At 36.7% G+C, this 12,119-nt stretch overlaps 1 protein-coding gene across 2 annotated transcripts in view; it reads left to right on the top strand.

Moving 5' to 3' along the window:
- The window catches only part of fibcd1a (fibrinogen C domain containing 1a), a 122,292-nt gene that overhangs the window by 47,864 nt on the left and 62,309 nt on the right, over positions 1 to 12,119 (top strand). The window lies entirely within an intron of this gene.

Raw genomic sequence — 12,119 nt, 5'->3', positions numbered from 1 at the left:
TGCTGTGATAGAAGAGTGCCAGTTGGTAAAGATTCTGCTTTGCCGTTTATGCCGAGCTTATATGCATTTAACAAGTCTGACAAGCAGAAAACTATTGAGTACTCTAAAATGTGTCACAGACAGGTGCTTCCAGCTTTTTTGCCTACAATGTGAATGATTTACTTTTGGTGGGTTTGCACTGACTATGAATAACCTTATCATTAGGTCTCGATTTAATTGCTGATGATGTGACACTCAGAACTTGAATTTGGTTTATTGAGTGTAAACAGAAATAGATTATGGCTTATAAGCGGAGGAGAAACTGAAAGTGTGTCCAAGCCACTGCTCTGTTCTGACCAGAGAAGCCTGTTTATTCATAGATGGTAAATATATTTTATTTTATAGCAGTACAAAGATTTAGAATCTTGTGTTCATGTGCAAAGTCATTTTATGCATTAGGAATTACTATTTAAATCATGACAGAATAATTTTCCCCACAAGAAACTTTTTTTGGAGACTAGATGTTTTATAAAGAGTCATTTTTAAACATTAAAATGTTTATATATAGTATTAGAATTTAATCTAAAACAATATTCATGGGTATATATATGTAATTATTTTGGTATTTTAATTACAAATATATATATAAAAAAATTAACTATAAGTACCTTAATAAATATTATTATCATTTTATATTTCAATATTTTTGTTAGATTTTTAGTTTGTCCTCTTGTTATATGCTTTTGTCATTTTATTAGTTCTAATAAATAAATATATATATATATATAAAATAAAAAAATTTAAACCCCCAAAACATTAAACTATACATAATACCTTTACATATATATTAAATAATAAATGTTATTATTAAATATTATTATTGAAATAATTATATATTATTGAAATATACTATATATAAATATATATATATAAATAATAATTAAAATAATACATTTATTATTAAATACATTAATTATTAATTTATTATTAATTATTAAAATTATTATATTATCATTATCATTGTTTATATATATATATATAATAATTATAAATAATAATTCTAACCATTAAAATAAGTTGATATGTGTAGTTATTAGAAGTTTTATGATTTTTATATAAGAACATATTTGAAAAAAGTATTTTGGTAACATGTTTTGATGTTGGAAAAAATGTAACTAAAATTTGTGATTTTCATATATAAATATAATAATATTACAATTATTATTTCTAGATTTCTATAAATGTTAATATAAATATTATCTATCTATCTATCTATCTATCTATCTATCTATCTATCTATCTATCTATCTATCTATCTATCTATCTATCTATCTATCGATCGTTCAATACACACACACTGTATCTTTTGTAAACAATCATTTATAGCCTGTATAGCACATTGTGTAAAATTGCTCATACAGTACTATGAGGTTTTGATAATGCTGCTCACTACAAATACGACAGCTATTTAATAACTTGAACAATGTTTTTCTAGCACCATTATTAAAGAGTCCACTTTGTAAAATTGCAGTTACAGTGGCACACCGTTGATTGCTTCAAAGTGGCACGTTTCCAGGTCTTGCTTTTCAGACAGCATGTTCCTTCTTCATAAAAATGGTTTAATCAATTCTCAGGGATGACTTTTTGCGCTTGTTGGTAGGTAGCGGTACTGCTTTATAAACAAGTGGCTTCAGATCTTGTATTGAATATTTTCAATCATCTGAGCATATGAAACAGAAAAGCACTTTGTTTTAATTTAATTTAGCGCTATTATTTGTACAACCAACTGATTAGACTATGTGAAACGTATCTGCTAATGAATAATTGAAAGAACACTGTTACCGCCGTATCCTCATTTGCTCGCTGTCCTCAGAGAAGATACTTTGAACAATACTTGGTGAACATCACAAGCTTTACGTAAGTCCGTCTTTGTCTATGCAAGGCTGTTGCAATGAAAGGAGATATTTCAAATAGCAGATGGTGTTACTAAGACTTTGAGCATCCTGATAAAAACACAGTAGGAGGCAGGCTGACATCTGCAGTAAAAGGAAAAAGATATTTGATTACACATCGTCTTTATGGTCATCAGCCTCTTAATGTATTTCGGTCCTCAGAGAAGATACTTTGAACAATACTTGGTGAACATCACAAGCTTTACGTAAGTCCGTCTTTGTCTATGCAAGGCTGTTGCAATGAAAGGAGATATTTCAAATAGCAGATGGTGTTACTAAGACTTTGAGCATCCTGATAAAGACACAGTAGGAGGCAGGCTGACATCTGCAGTAAAAGGAAAAAGATATTTGATTACACATCGTCTTTATGGTCATCAGCCTCTTAATGTATTTCATTAAGGTCAGTGGTAGAGGCAGAGAGGACAGGACGTTACGGTACTGAGTTGTCCTTGTGTTGAGAACACAAAAACACAATCGCTTCCATTCTGATAAATCTGCCAGGACACATATTTTCATATTTGCTCTCGGTGGCTTACATACATAGTGTTGAAAATGGTGACATATTGTATTCCCTGATTACAGTCAAAGATGCTTTGCGGCAGCGAGAGCGTTAGCTTAGCACATCGTCTTTCACCGCTAAGCGTGCCGGGAGCGCTGGGAATCTGAAGAGGCAGAAAGGAACTCTTACAGGGAATTAATAGATCCAGTGCCCCTATTCATCATCTGCGGCCTCCAGCGGTTTTTGATGAGGATGTGGGGCTTTTCTGCTGGTAGCGGAGTAGATCAGGCCGAGTTCAGGAGGGTCACGGAGACGGGTGATGGGGGAGGGGGTGTAATTTCACATGCTCGGACATGCACACAATTCCTGCCATGGACATTCCCAGTTAGCGGTGGAATGAGATGCCCTCTCTTCGCCTCTCCAGACGCTTGGTCGCTGGTGTTTTATTAAAGGAATAGTTCAGCCAGAAGTGAAATTCTGTCATTATTTACATACCCTCATGTCGTTCCAAACCCACATACTCTTATTTTTTTTCTGTTGAGCAAAAAATGTTGACAATTTTTTATGCTGCATTTTTTGTATAACAACGGTTCATAGTGGCTACGTGTGTCAAACTCTGACAGGAACAAACAAATAAATAAATAAAATAAAAGCACCAAAAATGAAAGCGTCATTTAATAGCTTTGTGTGATGAAGATAAACTGTGAATGTAGACTTAAATTTAAGCCTTTTTCTTCCACAAAGCTATTGTTTGAATTCAGAAGATTTAGAATACGTAGTTTATTTCAAAGAACCAGCTCACAAGAATCATCTGTTCACAGAGAGTCATTACTCCGATTCAGACAATTATTTGCATGTGTTTTGAGAGTGATTTTTGAGTCTTTTTAACCAATTCATATGCAAAACCTGGCCCAGAAGAATCATTTGTTTGCAGTACAGTTGTTACACTGATTCAGACTGTTCAAGGCAGATTTTTCACTTTTTTTAACCAATTCATTTAAAATATCTTGGTCAGACGAATAATATGTTTTGCAGTCAGTTGTTACAATGATTCAAATCAATGTTTTGTAAGTTTAAGACTGATTTTTGAGTCTTTTTAGCCAATCATCCATTTGCTGTGAGTCTTTACGCTGATTCAGACCATAGACTGTAAAAAAAGATGGACGACGCGTCTCCTATTCCTTTCACTATAGAAAAGTGAAGCCAAAGCATCTCAGTATGGCCGCTGCCATCTTGAGTAAATTACGTCATTTGGAGCCAGAGTCTGCGCAGTAGAGATTCGTTTGGAGCCAGAGTCTGTGCAGTAGTGTCGTGAGGTGGAGCCGCGATATCAAACTCCCGCAGACCCAATCAACCATAAGGACATGCCCCGTTTTTTATAGCGTCAAATTACTAGCTAAAATCAAACTTATCACAAAAAAACAAACAATTGAACATATATCAGCGTGATAACAACTACCTTAAATGACCAAAACCATCTTTTGGAAAATTGTATTGGAAGTGTAATTCATTTTTTTTATTTTGACTCAAGTCCCATTCGTTTACATGGAGAGGGCGGGGTTTATGACCTGTACTGCAGCCAGCCACCAGGGGGCGATCAAAGAGCCCACAGCTTCACTTTTCAGGACGTGTGAGGCATACCCGATTCAGACTGGTTCAGACTGGAATTCATTCAAGACTGATTTTTGACACTTTTTAACTGAATTATTTAAAAGGTCTTGCTCATCAGAATCACTCATTCAGAATTAACATTGATTCAAACCCATATGTATAAGACCCATATGTTTTCGATAGATTTAAAAAAAAAAAATGTTATGCATTTTAAAGAACTGGCTTATAAGAATCATCCATTCACCAAGTTTTTTTAACCAATTCATATAAAATACCTACCCCAGATGAATCATTTGTTTGCATTTTGTTACACTGATTCAGAATAATAACTTAAATGTGACCCTGGACTACAAAACCAGTCTTAAGGGTCAATTTTTCAAAACTGAGATTTATACATCATCTGAAAGCTGAATAAATAAGCTTTCCATTGGTGTATGGTTTGTTAGGATAGGATTTGGTTGAGATACAATTATTTGAATATCTGGAATCTGAGGGTGCAAAAAAATCAAAATATTGAGAAAATCGCCTTTAAAGTTGTACAAATGAAGTCCTTAGAAATGCATATTACTAATCAAAAATTAAGTTTTGATATATTTATGGTAGGAAATTTACAAAATATCTTCATGGAACATGATCTTTACTTAATATCCTAATGATTTTTGGCATAAAAGAAAAATCTATAATTTTGACCCATACAATGTATTTTTGGCTATTGCTACAAATATACCCTAGTGACTTCAGACTGGTTTTGTGGTCCAGGGTCACATATGTTCAAGGCTGATTTTTGGCTCTTTTAACCAATTGATTTAAAAGATCTCGCTCATAAGAATCATGTACATTGATTCAAATCTACAGTATATGTTTAAGACTGATTTTTGAAGTTTTTTTATGCAATTAATTTAAAAGAACTGACACATTCTGAATAATTTGTTTGTGAGCCATATTTTATGGTACTTCTATGTTGCTTTTATAACCTTGACAGTCGTGAATTTAAAGATATGATTGGTGATGTTCTTTAGTGTTCCATGGGTAAAATAACCACACAATTTTCATTTTCGATCACACTATTTCTTTAAATATGTTCAGTTCAATTGCTGCTCCTGTATACATGCAGAAAAAGGCAGAAAGACATAGGCAAACAGGGCCAGGAGGAGAAAGTGCACATGGGGGTAATGAAAAAAGCTAAAAAAAAATATACAAATGACATCGGCAAACTGTGGTTAATTGGAGCAGATACTTCATTTATGCAGTAATCAGATGTATAAACATCTGGAAGGCAGCTGTGGTTGTCTGCCACGTCTGGAAAAATGTCCCTGTTCTACCTCCATCAGCACACAGGTGCATTCCGCCCCCAAACAGCGTTCTTGAACACCACATTCCTAAACACTCAGTTAAATCAACCAACAGCAAAGAGGCAGAGAAAGCACAGTCCTGGCCCTTTGTTTTGGTTTGTAGGTTTTTATCAGTCTAATACAATCCACTACATAATCTTCGCCCCAAAAGTCTTTCTCTCAGCATACTGGTTGGGAAGAAAAGTGTGACACGACTCAGTGTGATGTGAACCACTGTTGGAAGCTTGTAAACAGAATGTCAATGTCTATGCAGAAGTGAGGAAACAGAGAAGTGAAGTGACATGAACTTCACATCCACACACATTCCATCAGCTTGCAAAACTAGCACCTGTCTGAGTGCTGGGTATTTCATACGCCCTGTTGTTTTCATTTGAATGAACTGTGATGAACTGTTTTGACACTTGAAAGCATGCATGCTGAGTTTGTGAATTATACAATGACTGTTTTAAAGGAATTTCTATAGGTAATTTTCACACACAGTCTGTTCAGATTCACCTCATGTAACCTGGCTTGTCTTTATGCACCCTTGTAATGGTGTACTAATGATTCATTTTACTGAATAATTCAAACCGATAACACTAAAGTATAATTTTTTAGAGAAATTAGTACTTTTATTCAGCAAGGATGCATTAAATTGATTGAAGTGAAAGTAAGGATGCTTATAATGTTTCAAAATGTTTTGATTTTTTAAATAATGCTGTTCTAACGCTAAGCTGCATAACTGTTTTGAACATTTGTTAGCATATCAGAATGATTTCTGTATGTTGTAGAAGATCTAGTTTAAAATGTAATAATATTTTGAAAGCATTTAAAAAATCTTGCCAACCCCAAAACTTTCTGTTCATCCATTTAAACAATGATAATCTTCTAAACATATGATTCTTCTGTTCTCAGTGAGCTGTAATGCGGATTCAGACTGACACCATGTACGTTCAGAGCTGCTTCTTTTAGTCGTAACAGATTCATTTAAACAAACCGATTGTTGTGTTAAACCAGTGCGAATGAGCCAATAGAATAATTTGTTGTTGTTATTTTACAGCACCTAGTCTTTCTACCTCAAGCTAAAACTCACAACTTAGCTCAAGTGTCATTTCTTTTGCCACTGCACTGTAAATACAGTAGCACTGCAGGAAACACTGTCAAAAGCATTTTAGTGCAGCATTCGTCCACATACAGATAACCCAGTACCATAAAAATCATTCAGTTTCAATATTGTTTTTAAAAAATGGACCCGATTTTTTTTATTCCAACCATACATCAGCCCCTCACCTCTGCTGGTTTTCTAATAGCTAGTGATCTCATTCGGCACTGTCAGATGGTGCAGCTGACATTTGGATCTTCAAAGCTCATTTAACACCGAAGGTTGCATACTGTTTCCACCGCAATTACCCCCCAGCACATTTTCAAGAAATTCTGATTATTTTGCACTTGAATGCATTGATTTGTTTCTTTGTGTAATATTTCCCCTCTGTCAGAAGCTTTCTCATAGTACTATTTGTCAAAAATAACAATGCACTCAAAGGCAAAAAAAAAACTACCTCAAATATTGGAAACCAGAGTCCCCAGAGGCATTTTATTAACTAGTGCTGTCCTCCTCTGCATGTGTTTTTTCAAACTTTTTGCTTTTTGGGACGCATAATGAATTGCTTTAAAAGTGCTCCGGATGTGTTTCTGTTGTTTTCGATTATTTTTTCTACCTTCTTAATCAAGACTTTTAAGCTGCTTTTAAAATGAAAATTGTCATTGTTTACTCACCCCCACGTTCTTCCAAACACTTTTTTGTTCTGTGGAACACAAAAACAGAAATTTAACATTTTGACTAGTGTATACAAATAGTATTGTAGTCCATATAGTTACAGTGAATGGCTTCTGGAGCTTTCAAACTTGCAAAAGCACCATAAAAGTCATTATTTATTGATAATCTTCTCCAGTGAGCTGTTAACTAAGTCAGATTTGTAAAAGAATCATTCCGATCATCTTTGTGATCTGGATCAACGAATTAATTCAAAAGAGTAATTCATTCACAAATCTGACATGGCTACCTTTCTCATGACCTCTCATGTGGGTTTGAAATGACTTGAGGGTGTGTACACAATGATATTTTCTGTTGCTAGATTGAATTTTGTGTTCTTTTGAACCCGAGGCAGCATATTGGGCGTTAGTTGTTTTTTATTTAAGCGTGTAAGAGTACACACTGCACTTGTTAGAACACACCACCAGAATGATTGAAGAAACTAGAGCAGACCTTCAAGCGGTCTCTGCGCGGTTCATGAATCGTTTTTTTTTCTTTCCTAAAGACAGACTTCAGTCGAGGAAGTCCATCAAGAGAAAGCTCTTTGAAAGATGGCCTGACACGGGCGGCAATCAAAGCATCTGAGCGGAAATTGCACCAGCGATGGCATCTTACTTTGTTGGCATGGCAGGGGAATGAAATATATCAATCTAATTTAAATTTAAACCCAGAAAAGTTTCAACCAGAGCCCCTCCACCCACTCCCAAACTCCCGCAGCTTAATCGTCCCAGCTCTGCAGTCTCTGGTCCTGCCCCGGATCTCCACTAATTGCTGTATTTTTCTCCCCTTGTAACTCTTGAGAAGCAAGTCTGGAGATGTGGAGAGGGGGGGGAAAGGGGGTCGGTTTTTGATGGCAGATCTTAAAAGGTGATGAAAGTTGAAAGTAACATTATTGCCAGAGGGGGAAAAGTCTCAGCATATCTTTCTTTTTCTTTTTCCATCTTGACGGTTTGAATTTTGCATGACCACTAAAGGTCTGGAGGTCTAACGATTCTTGAGGTTGCTCTATTTATATTCAGGCAGCAAGTGCTACCCCTAGGTTGTTTCAAAATGGTCGGGTGCCGCACGCCACAGCGGCAGACGGGTTTCTCTCTGGCATTGATCTTAGCAGAGAGTAATGATTTCTCATGATTACAGACAGGCTGGAATTGTAAGGCTGGTTTCAAAGGGGAAAGAAAAATGCATTATTCCTTGTGCAGATTACACTGTCCATTTTTTTTATTTTTTTTATTTCAAGTGTAATCACAACACTCTGGAAAAAGTATTATTTGCTGTAGTATAATTTCCTATTTTTTAAAAGCGGCCTGGTGAAATGAAATGCTTTATCTATTACAGATTGCCAGAGGATGGCACATGAGGTGGCTCTGTTGAAATATTTACCTCTTCTGTAAAGCGAATCTTTACGTGCGCGCTGTCAGGCCTCAGACAGCATGCTTTTGGTGGTTTTTTTTTTCTGGGTTAAGGTCATTACATGGACCACTCACGTAAATTTCCGTGCAATTCATTGCCTTTCTTCAAGCTTTCAGTGGGACTGATGTTTTATAATATTTGTGAATAAGCCTTGCCGTGTTGTTATTTCCTGAAAATTCTTTGCTATTCATTCATCTGCTCTGTAACACTTTAGCCCTTCAGGACGTATTTGCAACTCTGTTTATTTTCACTCACTTTTCTCTGCGGTTGATGTGTTTGACTCTGACAAACCTACTGACACCATTCAATCTTTAACACCAGGGCTGGGACAATAAATCGATGCATCGCGATTCGTGGATCGATTGTGAGATTTTCAGAATGCATCGTGATTCTCTCTCGAATCGATTCTGGGCTTAGTTTTTAACAGCAGATGGCGCTCTAGGCTAGTTTTTAACCGCACACTCAAATGCTTACGAAGAAGAGCGCTTGTGCGTTCAGTTGAGTAATGTAAGTGGTTAAATGTACTTGCACATCGGCTTTTATGATTCGAGATTAATGTAAACACAGCCCATTGTGAACATCCTTGTAATTCGCTTCAACCTTTTCGAACTTTATAAATGATTATTTTAGGTTCAAGTGGTGCGTGTGTAAGGAACTGGAAGTAAGCAGAATATGGCTATTTCTAAAGCACGCAGTGCCATCTGCTGTTAAAAACTAAGCTCAGAATCGATTCAAGAGAGAATCGCAAAGTCTTCGGAAGATCGCAGAATCATTTCTCGATTTGCGATGCATCGATTTATTATCCCAGCCCTATTCAACACATTACAAATAGAGCTCATACATATGTTTCAGGGGCTTTTCCTCTGAGGAGGCAAGAGAGGCAGTGCCTCCTCAAAATATTGCACGAGTAAAAAATTTGTAGCCCACAAATAAAACGACACAAATATTACAAAATATAACTTCAAAAAGTGTATAAATCACTTGTTTTCTAAAGATACATTGTCCAACAGTGACACCAGCAGGTAAAGTTACAGCGGGAGTCCATGTCTCTCTTGCCTCCCCTGAGCCCATTGAGTTTTAACTGTCCACCTAAAGTATGCGGTGACTTTGATGGAGGGTGATTGAGAATGAGTGGAGGAAAGTCACGTGAGAGGAGGCAAAGCCTCCATCGTGATATTATTGGATATGACTGGTTATGTTCGGCTGTGATTGGTTCATAAATCCCGCCTCTTTTGTTCATGCGCATTTGCGTCCGCAAATCAGTATGAATTAGGGTGACCACAGTCCTGAAATTGGGAGCTTTGTCCCGCGTCCCGCAAGATGTAAGCTGTGTCCCGCATTTCAATTATCTCTGTATTATTTAAATACAGAAATGTAATAAAAACAGTGACTGGCACTGAAAAACCTATTTGCTCAGCCGTCATGTTCTATCTGTGAAAATAACCAACCAACGCAATCATAGAGAAGTGTTTTTCCGTTGATGACGACTGCGTGGACGGCGTAAAGGAATAAGTGCGGACCTCATCAAGTGCTTGAGTACCACATATGGAAATGGTTGCGTAGCACGCATGGAAAAACACAATATTCTCCATTTGTTTAACAAATAAAAAAATCGATTGCAGCTTTCAGACCCGACTTTCGTCTCATTTTAATAATACGTTTGATGCGGCTTCTGTGGACGTATTTTAATGGTAGATGTCCAGAGCATCAAATGCACAAGCACAAATCTCTCCACTCGCAGATGGATTCTCTTCACTCTCACACAAAACGGAAGCGCTCTCTATCGGTCAATGTGTGCACTCAAACCTTATCTTCTCTCCTGAATTTAATGTTGCCAGAAGTGCAACCTTTATGGAGTGTGGGCATCCACCAGCAGAAACATAAATCGGAGCATATGCCAACAAATGTAAATCTGTATTTACACTCTTAAAAATGCTGGGTTAAATACAAACCAGCACTGGGTAAAATATAAGTAAGTGAAGTGACATGTGGCCAAGTATGGTTACCCATACTAGGAATTAGTGCTCTGCATTTAACCCATCCTAAGTGTGCACACACACCCAGAGCAGTGGGCATTTATGCTGCGGCGCCCGGGGAGCAGTTGAGGGTTCGGTGCCTTGCTCAAGGGCACCTCAGTCGTGGTATTGAAGGTGGGAGAGAGCGCTGGTTATTCACTCCCCCCACCTACAATCCCTGCCAGTACGAGACTCGAACCCGCAACCTTTGGGTTACGAGTCCGACTCTCTAACCATTAGGCCATGACTTCCCGGACAAGCCCAGCGATTTGGGTTCTAGTAACCCAAATGCTGGGTCAAACCAACCCAATCGCTGGGTTTGTCCATATTTTACCCAACGCTGGGTTGTATTTAACTCAGCATTTTTTAGAGTGTCCCATTGTCACACAAAATCACATCTACTGTCCTACAACAGATCTATAGCCAGGTGGTTACCCTCGTCTGAATGAACAAATAATGGTGTTAATGGGAAGGCTAATATAAAAAGTAAGTAAACAACTTTACTAGAACTAGTTATATACTAATGGTCATTGACAGGTGCATTTTAGATGGCCTGTGTTTTAGTGGTGGATTTTTTCAGTGACTTTTTAAAATGATGCAATCAAAAATGATACAACAATAGCTGGTGACAAATGAATCAACTGATTCGTTCAACAACACAGATTCATTCAGGAATACTACAGTTGGCTTTATTTATGAGTGAGCCACTGAAGCATTGACGCAATTGATTTGTTAAAAACTTTGATGTATTCAGGTGTTAAACTATCTGTCTGTATGTAAATACTGTATATATTAAGGATGTTTAATATGCAAATTTTGAGGCTTAATCAGAAGAGAGCGAGTGTTCATTAAAATGAATGGTACCATCTGCAATCCACCGGAGATTTTACACCCACTAATGTGCTTCTAATATGGCCAAACGTATGTGCACACCCAAACACCATGCCTATAAGTGCTCATAATCCACAGACATTTGTGCTGAATCTGTAATATATAAATAACTTCAAAACATTTTCAACCATTATTACTATACATAAATATTCTGGCCTTTTATGTGATTCTCACAAAACTTAATCCAACATTAATCCAATAGTTGTATTTGCTGCTCTTATTCATAAAGAGAATAAAAAATCTGCTTTATACCCCTGTGAATATATTCAAGCACACAATGACTCTCCTAATATAGCTCACAACTCATATAATGATTAATGTGGTCCAAATAACAGGAGAACGCCTATGTTAACCTTGAGAATTAAAGGGTAAGCCCTTGAAATCTGGCCCCATTCACTGCGCTTTACAAATACCATGTTCGCTACACGACCTTCACCTGAGATATTTAGTCTTAGAAGACATTAAAGGCTTATCAGACTCCTTGGCTGCACTGCTCATACTATTTATGTGCTATCTATGAGGTTCAGTATAGCACGCATATATTTGTGGTACTGTAAGTGCTGGAAAGCAGTGCACAGCTGGAATCCGAACAAGAGTTTGTCACAGATGCTATCTGTG

The sequence above is a fragment of the Sinocyclocheilus grahami genome, unplaced genomic scaffold (genome assembly GCF_001515645.1).
Source record: "Sinocyclocheilus grahami isolate Dianchi unplaced genomic scaffold, SAMN03320097.WGS_v1.1 scaffold259.1, whole genome shotgun sequence".
Taxonomy (NCBI): Eukaryota; Metazoa; Chordata; class Actinopteri; order Cypriniformes; family Cyprinidae; genus Sinocyclocheilus; species Sinocyclocheilus grahami.
Note: the sequence above shows the minus strand (reverse complement) of the source record. Positions and strands in the feature narration are given on the sequence as shown.